The sequence below is a fragment of the Callorhinus ursinus genome, unplaced genomic scaffold (assembly GCF_003265705.2).
Source record: "Callorhinus ursinus isolate GAN/ISIS: 27379988/994484 unplaced genomic scaffold, GSC_fseal_2.0 scaffold153, whole genome shotgun sequence".
Classification (NCBI taxonomy): Eukaryota; Metazoa; Chordata; class Mammalia; order Carnivora; family Otariidae; genus Callorhinus; species Callorhinus ursinus.
In genome coordinates, this window is record NW_027397215.1 from 163,538 (window position 1) to 180,780 (window position 17,243).

The following is a 17,243-nucleotide window of genomic DNA, read 5'->3' on the forward strand; positions in this document are numbered from 1 at the left end:
AGGCAGTGGGTCCGGAATGTGGAGTAATCACACTGAACCAAGTCCGAGAGCAGGTGGGGAGGGGGAGGAGCAGACTCCCCACTAAGCAGGGAGCCCTATATGCCCAGCCTCCCTCACGATCAGCGTCCCCACCAGAGTGGCACATTTGTTACAACTGACAAGCCTGCGTGGACACATCACAATCGCCCAGAGACCGGAGTTTACCCTAGGGCCTCACTCGTGGCGGTGGTGTCTGCTCTATGGGTTTGGACAGATGCATAACGACACGTACCCAGCATTAGAGTGTCATACTGCCCTCAAAATCCTCAGTGCTCTGCCCGTTCACTCCTCCCTCCCCTTTAGGCAGGTGGTTTCAGTCAAATACTGTCGATAATGTGTTCCTCTGGGCACCATCTTAACTCTCAACTTGTCCTTCACATCTTGGCTGAGGCCCTTCTCTCCCGTCATCCCGGCCACTTGCCATCAGCTGTGACGGGGACAACTGCAGGAGGAGCAGGTTCCAGGTGAGGAATATCGGAGCTCAGGTGGGGACATGCTATGTCCGAGGTGCCCACAGACTTCCTAGCGGGCTTTTCCAGTAGCACCTGGAGACTCACATTTGGAAATTCAGCGCGAGAACAAACAGGGCTGTGGGGTACGAGAACCAACGCCTCCTCTGTAAGGCCCTGTGCCCCAGGCAGTCACCTCCTGGGAGGGGCAGAGGCTTCTTGCTGTTTACTCCTCACTCTTTCCAGAAGCTTCCCTGGGGCACCACTGGAGCGCTCCCCTTCCCACCCCTCCCACACCCACTGCTGATATTTTACTCTCCCACTGTCTGTTGTGCTAAGTGCACAGCTTGTTTGTGAGATATGCTAATAAAGCTGCCAGGTCATCACATTAGCAGTCCCCCGCTGAGACCTCCCTTCTTCTGGGCGCGGCAGGCCCCCAAACACAGCCCCCATAATCAGGCTAGCACAGCTAATGACATTCCTCCAACAAGGAGGCAAGAGACTTCCAGGGGCTTCCACAGACTTGAAATTGCTGATACAGATTCCAGAAGGGTAGAACCTGCTGGGCTGGTCTGGACTCCTGGAGGCTTTCTGGACCAGCCAGATTCTCCATCCCCCCAGTTGACAGAAGGGGCGCCTGAGGTCCAGAGATGGGCTGACAGCTCCCATTCTGCAGGTGAGAGAAGATGATGCATCCATCAGCTCAGGGCTGGGGACCAGGGACCAGGCCTCCCGTCTCCACAGGACAGGTCCTTCCAGGCCCATCTCACCTCTTCCCTGCCAGGCAGAATGACTTTCTCCCCAATATGGAGGGTGATACAGGGACCAGACTCTGGTGCTTAGAGAAGGAGGGACGTGGCTCTTGCCTCTGTCCACCAACCCTGCCCACCGTCCCACCCTTCCCGGGTCCTCCTTCAGGAGATCCACCTGCTGCCAGGCCTCGCCCAGGATGCCCATGGTCGGCACCTCCCAGACTAACTCATGCTTTCCCACTGCCCTGTTTGCTTGACCAGCACTCTCTCTGTGCGATCCAGTGCACACACTCCTGGTGCCTGGGGTTGACAGCTTTCCAGCCTGTCCACCCTGTGTGCTCCACCTCCAGCCACAGTGACAGGTCAGACACTGGCATGCGCTCAAGTTGGTCCAATGGAAACAGACTGGGGATGTCAGCTGGAAGGAGAGGGAAGAGAGGCCCTCCTTCGTCTGCGGTTCCAAGTCCGGGGCTTCGAATGGGAAGCCAGCCCAGATAAAGGTACTAAAGGTACTAAGGTACTAAAGGCTAAGATGTGTGGTGTTAAAAGTAACAGAAAATCCACCAAACTGGCATAACAAAAAAAAGAAAGAAAGAAAGAAAGAAAAGAAAGGAAGAAAGAAAAGAAAAGAAAAGAAAAGAGAAAAGAAAAGAAAAGAAAAGAAAAAAGAAAAGAAAGAGAAAATCTATACTGGCTTAATAGAGCTCAGCTCAATCCTGGTACTCTTGAGAATTTTGTCAGAATTCTTTCCCCAACTCTCGGCTCGCCTTGCCTCTGTATCAGTTTCACTACCAGCCTGACACTTTCTAGAGTGTCAGGGATGGACTTCCATCTCGGCCCCTCCAGCCCAAGGAGGGCACCTCTCCCAACGCTGATGTCAAAGTCCTGGAACTGACTTCCACCTGGACCAACCTGGGTCACATGTACAACTCTGAGCCAATCACTGTAGTCAGGGGAAAGGGATGTTCTGATTGGTCGGATCTTGATCATGTGATAACTGGGGCCGCCAGTTACTTTGCTCCGCCTTCTGCCCCCTGATCCTTTGAACAAGCAGGTTGCTTAGCAACCAGGCCCTGGCTCTTTTCCTGTACCCCTGACTGGGAAAGCCACGCCAGGGTCCTGAATGTTGAATTATAGGGATCCGCAGTACTTGGATTTCAGTTGGTTGTGGCTCCGTGGAGGAGAGGACAGCAAGATGACCTTGGTCTAAATCCTGACAGTGAGACTTGCTCCCCAAGAGACCTTAGGTAAATCACTCCATGTCTGTCCCCTCTTGTATAAAATGGAAATAATAATAGTACCTGTCTCAGAGGGTTATTTGAGGATCAAATAAGGTGATTTGTTATGGGGACTTAGAAGAATGCCTCCCCCATAGTTGGGGCTCAGGAAAGAGAGCTAATAACTGGTATGAGGAGGAGGTACATCCTACCTCCTCAGGACTGCCTCCCCACTCTCCCCTGTCACCCCCTCAATTCCCCTCCCCCTTCCCCCTCTCTCGTGACCCCCTCCACCCCTCCCCTCTCCACTGTGGACCCCCCTCCACCCCTCCACCTCCCCTGGGACTCTTCATTCTCCTCTCCCTCCCCCCTCCCCTGTGAGCCCCTTTACCCCCCTCCATCTCCCCCTCTCCCCTGTCACCCCTTCGATCCCCATTCACCTCCCCCACTCTTGTCACCTCTTCCATCTTCCAGGTAACAAGAGGGAGCATATTTCTAATGAGGATATCAGCCCATGTCACCTACTCAATAAAAGCTCCTTAATGCCTCCTTCATGGGGTTCAGAGTCAAGTTCAGGCTCCCCACACAGGTCTACAAGTTCCTGCAGAATCCAGCCCCTGCCCACTTCATTTTGGCCACATGGAGCCTTTTTCATTTCCAAACACACCAAGCTCATCGAGCCTCAGGGCCCTTACTCCTTGCTGTTCCCTCTGCCTGAAGGGAATCCCTCAGATATCACTATAAGGGACCCTCTAAGTTCATACAGGTCCCTTCCCAAAGTCATCTCCTTGGAAAAGCCTTCTCTGAGCATCCGATCTAAGGTGAACCACCTCCCCCATTCCCTTTCTGTCCCCATCGGCCTGTTACTGCGTTCTCTGTGTTTCCTCTCATTATCGGAAATGGTCTTGGTCTCGTGTTTGTGTTTTTTATTGTCTGTAAGGGGCATTTGGGACTTGGAGGGCAAAGTCCAGACAATGTAAGGCAGGAAGGAAAGAAGCCTAGTCTTAGGGGCCTAGACTGGGTCCCTCTTATTGGATGATCAGAGGCCACTTTTGGAGGGAGAGCTTTGCGGGGCCCTGATGAGCCAGCTGATGGGATTCTCAGATACCAGGAACAGTCACTGCTTGCTAGCAGCTTCACTGGGTCATCATGGAGGCTGGATTTGCCTTCTTGCACCTTAGTGGTAAAAAGGACAAAAGCTGGCCATCCACCCGACCTGCCAGACCCTTCTGGAAAGCAGGAGGCCGCCACCTGGTGCATAATTCACCTGCAGGCAGCAGCCCTGAACGCTGTGCTGGCAAAAAACAAACAGCCTGTGGAACCGTTTATTATTTTTAATCTACTCAAAACCGGGGTCTTAAAGCACCCACTTTTCCATCCTGCTAATCTGGGAGGCAATTAGCTGTTGGGCGTTCTTGCCCGCCAGTCCCTGTTCTGCGTGTCTGCTTGTTCAGTGCGCCCCTTCCTGCCCACATAGACCAGCTGTGAAGAGCTCTGCTGATCTGCTCTCGAACTACACTTTTTAACAGGACTCTTAAATGATAGAGGCATTTGTGCATAAAGAGCACGTGGTAAGCCTCCCCTTGGGACACTAACCTGATTTATTAAAAATGCCGTAACTACCAAGCTTTATATATCAACATCATTAACACAAAAATATATGATCTAATCTCCTCCCACAGCCCAGCCCTGATGCAGGCAGCTCAGATCTGAGAGGCAAGAACCTAAAAGACATGCCATGAGGGGCAAAAGAAGACAGTTTTAAATATTTTAAATGGAGCCAGGTCAGCCAACCAAAATTTGTTTTCTCCAATGTTAGCCTGGGAACATGTGGAAAAAACAGACCCGATTTCTTTCCATGACCAAACGTTCCCACTGGGCCAGGCTGGAGCTGAGGTCACCTTTCTCTGACACCTTGCTGTTCACCTTTCTCTGTCACTCTGATGGGCTGGGGAGGGTCCCTTCCCACCGCTGTGATGGGACTTAAACTTCAGTGCCCAAACCGCCCCACCTGCCACATCCTCAGCGTGTCCCAAGCGGTGCCCATTCACACAGCCCCTCACGATTGTCACTCGGGCCACCTCCATGCATTCCCTTGCGACCCTTTAATAGGTTTCTCTGAATGGAATCACTCTTCCAAATTTAAGCCTCAAACCAAGCAGTATTGTCAATGAAATCACAGATTTGATGTGCTAGTTATAAATGTACTTCTTTAAAACTTTTTAAAAAACAAATAATGAAATAAATAATGCTTGCCAACATGGGGGTGGCCTGGGTGACTCAGTCAGTTGAGCCTCTGACTCTTGATTTTGGCTCAGGTCATGATCTCCATGATCTCATGGTCGTGAGATGGATCAGCCCACACTAGGCTCAGCGCTCAGTGGGGATTCTGCTTGGGATTCTCCCTCCCTCTCTCGCTGCCCCTGCCTGCAGCCCTGCTCACACGTGCCGCCCCCCAAATAAATAAATCTTAAAAAAAAATAATTGCTTGCCAACATACCATGCTCTCCTGGTGTGATGGGCCGTGCACCTGGCGTATGCTGAATTGACTCCATTTACCCAGGTTCAGAGCAGGCAGTGTGGACTGGGACCTAAAGGGTGTCTGGTACTTTGCAGATTCAAAGATGAAGGCTCAGTTTTCCAGCACAGACACTTGGGTCCAGGAGACGCATATCAGCTGTGAGCAGACGGCACACAGCGCCCCCCTCAGGTCACATTCCTGCAGCGCCTCCCCTCTCAGGAGGTGCAGGAGCAATGCGTCCCGTGGATAACTAAGGAGGTGATGTCTTGATGTGTTTGCTTTGTTTTGTTTATAATGATAGGTTTATCATCTCTGTGTCTAGCTATCTTTATCAGAGAGAGGGAGAGAAACATGCTCTAGACTGAACCACCAGGCCCACACTCAGCTTTGGACTGCTCTGCCACCAGGCAATTTTCAGTCTTCAGTAAATCCCTTACTTTTCCTCATCTACAGATACATATGGCATATCTTTCTAGTTACAGGGTTTCTTTTAACTGTAAAATTCTAGGATAATTCCAGAATATTCTAAGTCACCAAACTCAGGATGGTGAGGAGGTTGGAGTATGGGCTCTCAAGGTAGAAGTCTTGGCCTTGGGTCCTGACCTTGATACTCTCTGTGTGACCTTGGGCAAAGGATCCAGTGCCTCAGTTTCTTCATCGGCAATATGGGAAGAATAACATGGTCACCACTTTGGAGATTGTTCTCTTGATTCAGAAAATACATGTAAAGCCTCCATGTCCCTGCCAGGCATACAGTAAGCACTTAATCCATGGTCTCGTTTTAGCATTTTTAATGTTGCAGTTCACAGCCCAGCAGATACAGGTGAAATGTTTTCTACAAACCGGTTTGCTTTGTGTCCTTCCCCCAAAGTATTAAAATGCACACACACACACTGGTAAATTAGCTATCAACTTTTTAAATTGAAGGATTTTGCATCAGAGCAAACCTCTAGCTGTGATGAGAACGTTGGAAGACGTGTCTCTTCTGTCCCCTTTTCTGCATGAGGACAGTCAGGGGGAATGTGCAGCGAGGGCTGCCCTAGACGGGGCGCATCCTCACTAGTGCCCCCCAAGTCCCGCTCTGCCCAGGTCTCTAATTCCCATGACCCCAGCCTGGCCCTAAAGACCCTAAGTTCACAACTCCAGCCCCAGCTCAAGATCCTGCAAATATAGCAATCTCGTGTGGCCCAGGGAATGTTCCAAATGAGACCTATGGGTGTTTGTCGGGGGAAGAGAAGCTGCAGGTCTGGGACTACAAGGGGCAGTTTCAGAACTAGGGCAGGGCCCACAGGCAGCAGGGGAGGGCCATCAGTTCAGGCCACTGGCGGAAAAATATGCAGATCCTCCAAACACTGGTGTGGGCGCGCCAGGCTGGCATTCCCGTGGCAGGCCTCGTTGGATCCTCGAGTGTCCCTGGGTGGGATGCCTTCAATGTCACCGTATCAGCTTGTGAGCTTTAACAACCAGGGGAAGCTGGCCCTGGCCATCCGATTGCCCGGAATAGCTCTGTGCCCACCAGGGGCGGGGGGCGACAGGAAAGCCTGGGGATGAGCCGCAGAAATGGAGACCACACCTGGGCAGAGGGACTCCACTGTTTCCCGAACAATGACATTTGATTCCCCTCCTCGTGGCCAACTATTGCTGTGCCTTCGACTCGACCCGGAATAATTACATCGGATGCCCGGGACCTGCTGCTCAGACCACTTTTCCTCGCGATGGGGCAAAGGGGGGGGGGCGCTCCTGACTCTGGGATATCACAAAATACAATCAAATGCTGTTGCCGGCTTTAGCTCCAAGAAGCAAGGCTCAAAATGGGTTTCTCAACCCGGTATCAATGAAGCAGGTGTCGAAGAGACCGTGTTGGAATTTCATTAACGAACCTTGGATGGAAAACTCAGGAAAATTATGCAGTGATGTGTTCCCTCTGCCTTCTGCCGGTTCTGGTTGCAGCAGCTTCTGGGAGAAAATTGGGATGTGATCATTCTGAATGGAGGGGTGGTGGCAGAGGGCCTGGGAAAGGGCAGGTCGTCGGCATCACAAGCACTCAGCAACCATTGGTCATTTCTGCTGTCTCACGGGGAAGCTCCGCCCACAGGTTGTCACTGTTTCACTTATGACTTCATAAGGCTCTGTCCTCAGCAGCAGGATTTTTATTTAATGAGGTGCAGCCTATAAGGCGTGTTTCCAGGTTTGGGGTGTCAGCCACACAAGAGCCAATGGACCAGAAACTGCTGGTGGACCGTGTCTGCAGAGCAGCTTACTGTCCACCCCCCGTTCTGCCCCCCATCTGTTCCTCCTCCCCCGCTGTTCCTATCTCTAACCTGCACTGCCATCTGCCCGACTGCTCAGCCAAAACCTAGGCTTCTCCCTGCCACCACTCGTAGTCCATCAACAAGCCCTGCAGACCTTCAAACCAGACCTGATCTGTCCGCCCCCGATCTCCACGGCACCCCTGTCCTGCCCTTGCCACCATCATCTGCCCCGTGGACCACGGCTCTTCCTCATTCTGATCTGGTCCCCAGGTCCCTTTACAGCGGCAGCCAGAGTGAGCCTTCGAAAACACGAAGCAGTTGTTACTCATCTTGGAACGTGTCAGTGGCTTTCTGTTCTTAGAATCAAATCCAAGCGCTCTTTCGTGGCCTCCAGGGCCTGGAGGCCCCTGTATGACCTGCCTCCATGGCCAGTCCACCCTGGTCTCTCACCTGCCCTCCCCTGCCCCTCAAGTGTGAATGAGCAGCGATTGGCCAGGCCTGGGTCACCAAGTTAGTTTGTGGCCCTTCAGTGTGACGACATTTAAGAAAATCCTCAAAGGCAAGCAAATTTTTTTTTGCCTTTAAGTTAGTTTGGGGGACACCCTTGAAATCAGCGATCTGAGAGGCTCTCTGAAAGGCACCTTATATCTACCTGGTGTGGACACTCAGGAAAATAAGTCATGGAGAAGCAATGTTCTACATTCTAAGGTTGTGGTCTGTCTACTTAGCCCCGGGCAAGAGAGCCATTACTTTGCAGATCTATGGACACATGGCCCCAACATTAGAAGCCCATGACTCGCCCTAGAGAAATGTTTTCCCTTTGTCCGTCTCCATCCTGCTGAGCTGGTCAAGCAGTAAGTCTCAGCGTGCGACTTTGAATTAAGATGCCTCAGCCATGACAGGAGGCAGTAACTTGCTAAAAATTAATATGTTTTCACTGTACTTGGTCTTGCAACAACCTTCTACTTATTTCCGTGAATATTGGTTTCCTGCTCACAGGACATAAATTTTATTTTAAAACAAAATTAAGCATAAAAAATATAAAGTCCAATTCAGACAAACCTTGATGGTAGAGATGACAGTGGGTTATTGCAAAACCAGTGCAGTTGTAGGCGCCGGGCTGTTCGTGGGGTACTCTGAGCTGCATCGGGCGCTCTGCAAGGCAAGGGCCATTCTTATCGGAGTGTCCCCGGGCCTGGCCAAGCACTGGTCCCCAAAGACACGTACCAAAGATTTGTCTGGATTGAATTAAGCCAGTACCGCCTGTCCACAGGTGTCCCTGGAAAAGCCCACTCTTGCCACGGCCTCCCCTCCAGAGGACACAATGCAAACACGTTCTGGACCTCCCTGTGCTTCTCTCTCTGCACAGAGGGGGAGAGGAAGATTCTACCTATCCAGGGCAACCCCCACCCCTCCCCCACGGTTAGGAATCAGGATGAGTCCCTTTTCTGGCTGTATCCCAGGCCAGCTGTCCCAACCAGCCCCAAGTTAAAGGGACACAGCTGTTCACCCACCCCAGGACTGGAAGGAAGCCTGGGATGATCTCAGTTGAGAAGCCTCTGGCCCTGAGAACTGTCAGAACAGCTGAGCAACAGACAGCAGATGGCACATTTCTCCCAGACCCCCACCCCGGCATGCTGGCTGTACCCGGCTGTGAGAAAATGTGTGGAACTTTTGGGGGAAGCGCATCATTCATTGACCTGGGGCTGTTGCCAGGCTCAGAAGCCCCATTCTCTTTCCCATTCCCCATGCCGCAGAAGGAGCTTGGCCACCTTCAAGGCCCGGTTCTTTCTTTCTCCCTGCTGGAGAAGAATTCCTGGCCCTTTGTCACAGGAAAGGCTTTCGGGGCCCTGATCTAAGAGGGTGGGCTGGCAGGGCGGGGGCTGACAGATGCCACAGATGGGAGGGGCTTTCAGACACCACCTCTCTCTGAATTCATCTTCAGAAACCCTCCGGGTGCGAAAGTTCTGTGTGCGCAGACATTGCCAGCCACACTATTTATAACAGTGAAAAATAACCTTTCAAACTGGAACAATCCAATATCCTCTACCAGACTCGTTGAATAGTGCAGTGGTGAAGAACATGTGTTCAAATCTTGGCTCTGCCACTTCCAATATGTCCATAACATATACACATATAAATTAATATGCATATATACCTGCCGTGTATAAATACACACACACACACACACACACACAGATACCTTCTCAACTTTCCATGATCTTCCTTGCTCTGCTCTTGTCTGTGTCCCCATCACACCCACTGTTCCCTTTCTTATACCGGCATATTCTGCCAGTTTCCATCAAGTCACTGATGTCACATCACAGTCCAAGCCTGATATTTAGTTTATTTCAAGCAGAGATTGTACCGCAAACATTTATTGATCCCAAGAGAAAAGTTCTGGTGTTCAGTCACCCACCTCAGTGATTCAGGTAAAAATTCTAAGAAATGTCCTTGCTCCTTCTCTGGACCTCAATCTCCTAAACCCACACGGGGTCCAGCACCTTCTTGCTGCCGCCCGGGCTCTGGCCAGCCCCCATCACCTCTCGCCTGATAATTACACTGGCTTCCTCCACCATCTTCCTGCTTCGGCCCTCACCCTCATCTGTTCTTTCTCCACATGAACACAGAGGGATCTTGCTGGGATCTGAGACAGGCTGTGTCCCTCCTCTGTTTAAAACTCCCTAACCCATATCTCTCTCTCTCGGAATAAAGCCTAGGACCTCAGCACAGCCCATGGACCCCCCCATATCATGGCATTGCCGCCCTCTCTAAGCTCAAGTCCACTGTGCAAAGTTCTTCCTGGACATAAAACTCCCACCGCGGTATCCATGGTCTGGATACCATGGTCCACCCCCCCCGCGCCCTGCCACCGGTGACTCCGTGTGGCTCCTTTCAAACACGACCGTGTTACTATGGGTCAAATTGTCAATGTAAACCAGGGGCTCTGACTGCTTCCTGACTGCAAATCCTTTTTGAAAACTGCCTGAAAAATATCTATATGCGTGATCATTAATACATATTGTCACAAGAGGAGTACCCTAGTTTCACACTAATTATCTATTCTTGGCAGCTGAAAGACTGATTCGTGTTTTTAATAATGAATTCAAAAAGGCTACAGATTTGCTGTTGTGTCATCGCCACAATTTAAGGGTTGATTGCAAAATCTTACCTAGAAAATCTTAAAATTTTCTGCTGGCAACAATGTTCCAAACTCTGTTGTCCTTGACAGTGGACAGTCTAAAGGCCCAACCCTCAGCTCGTCAATGGGCAGCACTTCTTGCCATGCCCAGAGAACCTCCAGGATCTGTCTCCTACCTTTCCCTCCAGTCTCATGCTCTACCTCCCTTCCCCAGCCTCACTGAGCTCCAGCCACACCTGCCCTACTCGTTCTGCCCCAGGACCTTGGCACATGCAAAGAGAATCCCTCTGAAACCTGCCTTTCAGGTGGTGGTGTGACAGAAACACAGAACTTCTTTTCCATGTTCAGCATGGAGCCCAACGCAGGGCTAGAACTCACGACCCTGAGATCAGGACCTGAGCTGAGATCAAAAGTTGGATGCTTAACCAACTGAGCCCCCCTTCTGCAGAGAGAAAGCAGTCATGGAAAGCAGGCAAAGCTGGAGGGGTGATCTCTTCTTTCAGGCTGCAGGAGTGGCGTTTTGTTGTTTTCTTTCTTTTTCTCCTTGCCTTTATATTCGTGGGTCTAAAGGAAAAGAATCATGTGGATATTTACACAAAGGCGGGCCCAACGCCAGCACTCAGATAACGATTTGTATAAATGTCTCTTGGCATGAACAATGAGAGTTCCTTTGGACAGTTGAAGCTACAGCAGAGCCAAAACTTAACTTTGCTAAAGTCGAAAGAAAAATACTTGCAATTTGCTCGGTCAATAGACTGGCAGAAAAGCCTTTGAGACCACTTCTGCAGACAGAATTTCTCCCCTGGGCCCAGAAGGATGTGCTGGTGGCAGCCTAAAACCCGAGTCAGATAACCAGCCTGTCTCTGAATCATCCAACCAATTTGGCAGACAAATCAGCCCCAGAGAAAGAAAAGGAAGAAGCCCAACCTGGAGGAGTGGGCATTTCTGCTCATTCCTTCTCCGCTCACACTCTCTCTGTTCGCTCTGTGCATTAGGAGAGTCCCGCCTCTACAGTTAGGTCATCTGGGCTTCCCTGCCCTGTGGCTTTCTGGCTGTGTTTGGTCCATAGGAGGAGGCAGAGCAGATTAGACAGGAGGAGAGAGGGGTCAGCAGGTCCCCCTCCCTTGCTGGGTCATGATGTGACAGTGGCCATGATCTACTTCCTGTAGCCTCAGCTCCTCACAGGCAGCCCTGTCCTACAATGACAGCTCTCCCTGGGTCCCCTCCAGGCCTGGGGCTGGTAAAGGCCCCTCTTGGTTACTAGTCCCTATGTGACTAGACCCATGATTCTCCCCACTATGCCTCACTATCCTGATCTATATACTGGGCACAGCGATGGCACCTTCCTTATTGGGTTACTGTAATGATTAAATGAGTGAATGCATAAGAAGTGCCTAGAACAGTGTCTGGTGTATAATAAGCACTCAATAAGGGTTGGCTATTGCTATTATTCTTTTATTCCTGCCATTCCTGGGTTAAGCACTCTACTTGGTATCTTACTGGATACTATGAAGTATACTCTTCACTCAGACTGGTAAAGTGATGACACCCAGAGATTGTGGTCAATTATGTGTCTACCAAAAACCACCACTAAAAAATCTATATAAGGAGATACACTTAAAAACACCATAGATAAATCGAAATGGAATGCTAAAAATTGTTCGAATAACTTACAGAAAGCCAAAACAAAACAGAACCCCAGAAAGAACAAACAAAAATAAAATGACAAACTTAAACCCTAACATACCATTAATTACATTAAATGCAGATGGTCTAAATACACCAACGGAAACACAAAAATTGGCAGACTGAATTTAAGAACATGTCCAATTATATGCTGTCTACAAGAAACTCACTTCAAATATAACTACACAGGCAGAAAGAAACCATGTCAGAAGAACTCTTGGAGCTTGAAAAAGGAAAAAAGAATACTGGAACGGGCAACATTAGGTGTGAGTATAATAGACTGTTTTTCACTCCCTGAGCTTCTTAAATCGTATATGATGGCTGAAGCAAACATAATCACATCGTGTGGTGTGGTGCTCGAGGTGTGAAAGGAAACACTTCAGACAATTGCACTTTTTAAAAAGATTTATTTATTTTAGAGAGAGAGAAAGGGGGTGAGCAGAGAGAGAGAATCTCCAGAAGACTCTTTGCCAAGTGCAGAGCCCAACTCGGGGCTTGACCTCACGACCCTGAAATCATGAGCTCAGCCGAAATCCAGAGTTGCTCACTTAACTGACTGAGCCACCCAGGCACCCCAGGACAATTGCATTTTTTAAAAGTGGGAAGCGTAGGGACACCTGGGTGGCTCAGTCAGTTGGGCATCTGCCTTCGTTTCAGGTCATGATCCCAGGGTCCTGAGATCGAGTCCTGCATCGGTCTCCTTGTTCAGCCAGGAGCCTGCCTCTCCCTCTGCCTGCCCCATCCCTCTGCTTGTGCTCTGTGTCTCTCTCAAATAGATAAATAAATAAAATCTTAAAAAAAATAAAAGTGGGAAAGGTAAAGGACCTTAAATATCAGGAAGGTTTTAATGCATCCCTCTAAGAGTTAAAATAGCGATAGCAGTTGCTGGTGATCAGTTACATACATGTATATATGGAATAAGTTGCCACTGAGAAAAGTATATAAAATGATGTACTCTAAAACATTATAAACAAATCACAATGGAATTACAAAAAGGACTCAGAAACTACAGGAAAGCAAGAGAAACAGAGGGAATAAATTGAGAATAATAATAAAAGAGCAGTCTTTGGCCCTAACTGATCAATAATTATTTTAAAATGCCAATGGGTCTAAACAGACTAATTTAAAGAGAGAGACCGGCAGACTGGATTGAAAAATACAACCCAATTATATGTTGTCTGCAAGAAACTCACTTCAAACATAATGATATAGGTGGGCTGCTGGTAAAAGAATGGATAAAATTGTGTCATGCAAACATGAATTTAATAAAAGCAAAGGGGCTGTATTAACATTCGATTAAGTAGACTTTACAGCAAAGAAAATTACTAGAGACAACAAGAGACATTATGTAACCATAAAAGGATCACTCCACTAAGAAGATATAGCGATCCTAAACACGTGTGCACCAAACAATAGAGCCTCAAATCATGGAAGGCAGAAACCGATAGCTCTGGAAGGAGAAGCAGATACACCCACAATTATAGGTGGAGACTTCAGCATCTAACTTATCAGGATTTGACACCCTCTATCAGTAACTGACATACCTAGAAGCCCGATTTCACATCCAGGAATCGGTAAGGACATAGTTAAATTGAACAGCACCATAAATCAACTGGATCTAACTGACATTTATAGACTACTTCATCATCAACAACAAAATACACATCCTTCTCAAGCTCGTAATGGAACATTCGCCAAGAGAGACCATATCCTGGTTCATAAAGCAAACCCTAACAAGTGGAAAAGAATTCGGATCACGAAGAGTATGTTCTTTCATGATAATGAAATCAAACTAAAAATCAGTAACAGAAAGACAGCAGGAAACTCCTCACACAGACAAATATCACACAGTACATTTCTATGTAACCCTAGAGTCAAAGAGGAAGTCTCAAAGGACATTTTTAAAATACACAGAATTGAATGAAAATGAGAATAAAGCATATAAACAACATGGGTGATTTGCAGCTGAACTCATGCCGGAGAGGAATTTAGAGTAATAAACTCACACTGGGAAAAAAGGTAAGATCTCAAATCAGTAATCTCAGTTTCTACCTATGAAACTAAGGAAAGAGGAGCAAAGTAAATCCAAAGTGAGCAGAAGGAAGGAGCAAATGAAGGTAAAAGTAGGACTCAGTGCAACTGAAAACAAAAAGAATAGAGAAAATCAATGAAGCAAAGAACAGTTTCTTTGAAAAGATCAGTAAAATCGACAAGATTCTAGAAAGACTGACAAAGATAAAAAGAGAGAAACAACAAATCCCCGATACCAGGAATAAAACACTACAGATCCTGTAGCCATTAAAGACATAATAAAGGAGTGCTGTGAACGACTTTATACTCATAGATTCCATACTTTAGAAGAAATGGACCAATTCTTCAAAAACCAAAAACTACCAAACTCAATCAAGATGAAGTAGGCAACAGTCTTGAACTATGTAAGAAATTGCATTTGTCATTTGAAAGCTCCTGGAGAAGTCGCCAGGCCCAGATGGCTTTGCTGGAGAATTTTATCCAACATCTAAAACAAAAAAAATTAACACCAACTTTACACAATCTCGTCCAGAAAGCAGATAAAGGAACACGTCCCAGCAGAGGCTTTGTTCTTTGCTTCTTGTGTTTTTCAGTTTTCTATTACGTACATGTTAACTTTTAAAGAATAAATGTAAATTTTAAAAACCTAAAAGAAAATGCTGTCCTCATGAAATAATACCGATACCAAAGCCAGACAAAAACAGTAGAAAAATAGAAAACTGTAGACCTCTTTTGAGAATTGAGACGTATGAATTTTCCAATTGGTTAGCAAATTGAATCCAATAATGTATAAGAGAATTATACAATGTAACCCAGTGGGATTTACTCCAGGTATGTGAGACTAGTTCAGTATTAAAAAATCCATCAGTATAATCCACCATATCAACAGGCTAAAAAAGAAAAAATATCATTTTAACGAATGCAGAGAAAGTATCTATTCATGAAAAAATGCTCAGCAAACTAGGAACACAGGGTAACTTTCTCAGTCTCACAGAGAGCATCTGCAAAAAAGCTACTGTTAGCAACATACTTAATGGTGAAAGACTGAATGCTTTGTCTCTAAGACTAGGAAGAAGGCAAGATGTCCATTTTCACTACTTTCATGCACCTTAATCCTGGAAGTTCTAGAGAGTGCCATAAGGAAAAAAAGAAAGAGAGAAAGAAAAAGAAAGAAAGAAAGAAAGAAAGAAAGAGAGAGAGAGAGAGAGAGAGAGAGAGAGAGAGAAAGAAAGAAAGAAAGAAAGAAAGAAAGAAAGAAAGAAAGAAAAGAAAAAAGAAAGAGAGAGAGAATGAAAAAAAGGAAGGAAGAAAAGAGGAAAGGCATACAAACGGAAGTGAAAATGTCTGTATTTGAAGATGACATGATTTCTTACAGAGAAAATCCAAAAGTACCTACCTAAAAAGCTCCTAGAACTAGTGAGTTCGGCAAGGTTGCAGGATGTGAGATCAACACACAAAAGTCAATCAATTGCATATCCATATACCTAACAACGAACAAATGGGAACTGAAATGTAAATGCAATACCACCTATAATTGTTCCAAATAAAATGAAGTACTTTGATGCAAAATTAATAAAACATGTATGAGATCTATATGCTGAAAATGACAAATTGCTAATGAAAGAAATTCAAGAACTAAATAGAAAGACCTTGCTGATGGATTGGAAAACTCAACAGAGTAAAATGTCAGTTCTCTCCTAATTGATCTGTATGTTAAAAGCATCTATTAAAATCCCAAGGTTTTTGTAGGCATAGACAAGCCCCCGGCGTTCCACCCTATTTCTGCTGATGCTGCAAGGGGAGGGAAGTTCCCACCTGGCTTCCTCCTGGTGGGTGGAAGGACAGGAGCTGCGGGGTCCGAGTGGCTCTCTGCCATGGGTGAAGGGTTGGGAGACCGTGGGTCTCATCCACCTTCTATTGCTGGAGGGAGGACGGGGGGGATACTGGGTCTAAGTTACCCTCTGCTTTTGGGTGGAGGAACATGAGACGCCAGGTTTGCTGGTACTCCCAGGGTGGGCAGAAGGGCCTGCAGGCTGTGGGTGGTATGGGGTGTGGGATGGGTCAACCCCCACAAGCTCTGCTGGGGTGCTGCCGCTGACAGATTTAACCTGCCCCTGCCACTGGGTACCTTCTCCACCCAGCCTTCCCTTTCCTATTCTTGGGTTGGTTGGTTGGTTTTGTTTCTGTCTGCACCTTTTGGTGGCTTTGGGCCTCAGGCCTCTGCAGAGCCCCATGCAGGACACACGGAGGTAAAGGGAAAACCCTGGAACTCACGTGAGATGTTGTTAACATGTTATGAATGTTCCCAAAGAACTCAAGTTCAAAAAAAGGAAAGCAAACAAAGCAGCAAATATACCCAAAGACTAAACCTTACACCCACCCCTCAGCTATGGCATGTATGTAAGCTTGGCCTGAGGAAGGCAGATCCTTCATGTGCAAATGTCCAATGAGCCTGATACCAGCCAAGCCTGCCACGGTTGCCCTTGGAGCCGCTTGTTAGCACACGAAATCACACCCCCGGACGGGCTGTTTTGATGAGTGTTCTCCCCTCCACGACGTAGGACAAGCAAAGCTGGGAGAACCTCTCTGACAAGGTGAGTGGTCTCCAGTCTGTCCCCCCACCCCCTCTACATATGTATGAATGGCTTTAATTTAATTAAAACCCTCCCGTGGTTCTATGGTGGGTGTCGGAGATGCAGTAAGAAGTCCCCTTCACTATTAACTACGAGAGGAGAGTGGCCCTTGCTGCTCTGGGGACAGACCCCAGTGTCCTCCAGGGAAAGCCCATCCTACCCGCGTCTCTGTCCCCAGAGAACCCGCTCAAGAGCAGCCTCCCCTTCTCTGCCCCGAAGGAAGGGAGGGTGGCGCTGTGGGACAGAGGCAGGGGCAGATGGAGGGGGCCGGGGTGGGCGTCGGGACATGCACAGATGCGCAGATGCCCAGATTCAAACGTAAGCTGAATGTAATTACTTGGTTAATTAAATATTGACTTTTAACTCTAGAAGTGATTAAAACAAGCTGCAGAGAAGACTGTCCAGAGCATAGGGGCGCAGGGAAAGACTCGGGGTTTTCAGGAAGGAAAAGAGGTGAAAAGGGATGGTCAACAAGAAAGTCTGCGATTGTCCTACTGTGCACACATGCCTACTGTGTGCGG

General features: G+C 47.9%; 1 long non-coding RNA gene across 2 annotated transcripts; it reads left to right on the plus strand.

Annotated features, from left to right (window-relative positions):
- Window positions 1-2,323: 2,323 nt before the first annotated feature.
- On the plus strand, window positions 2,324-7,629 carry LOC141371975 (uncharacterized). Of its 2 annotated transcripts, none has more exons than XR_012377336.1 (3): window positions 2,324-2,487; window positions 4,140-4,241; window positions 5,074-7,629. It is a non-coding gene; the product is annotated as an uncharacterized lncRNA (long non-coding RNA). The 2 variants fall into 2 exon arrangements; XR_012377335.1 differs by lacking the exon at window positions 5,074-7,629 and adding an exon at window positions 4,776-4,905.
- The last annotated feature ends 9,614 nt before the right edge of the window (window positions 7,630-17,243 follow it).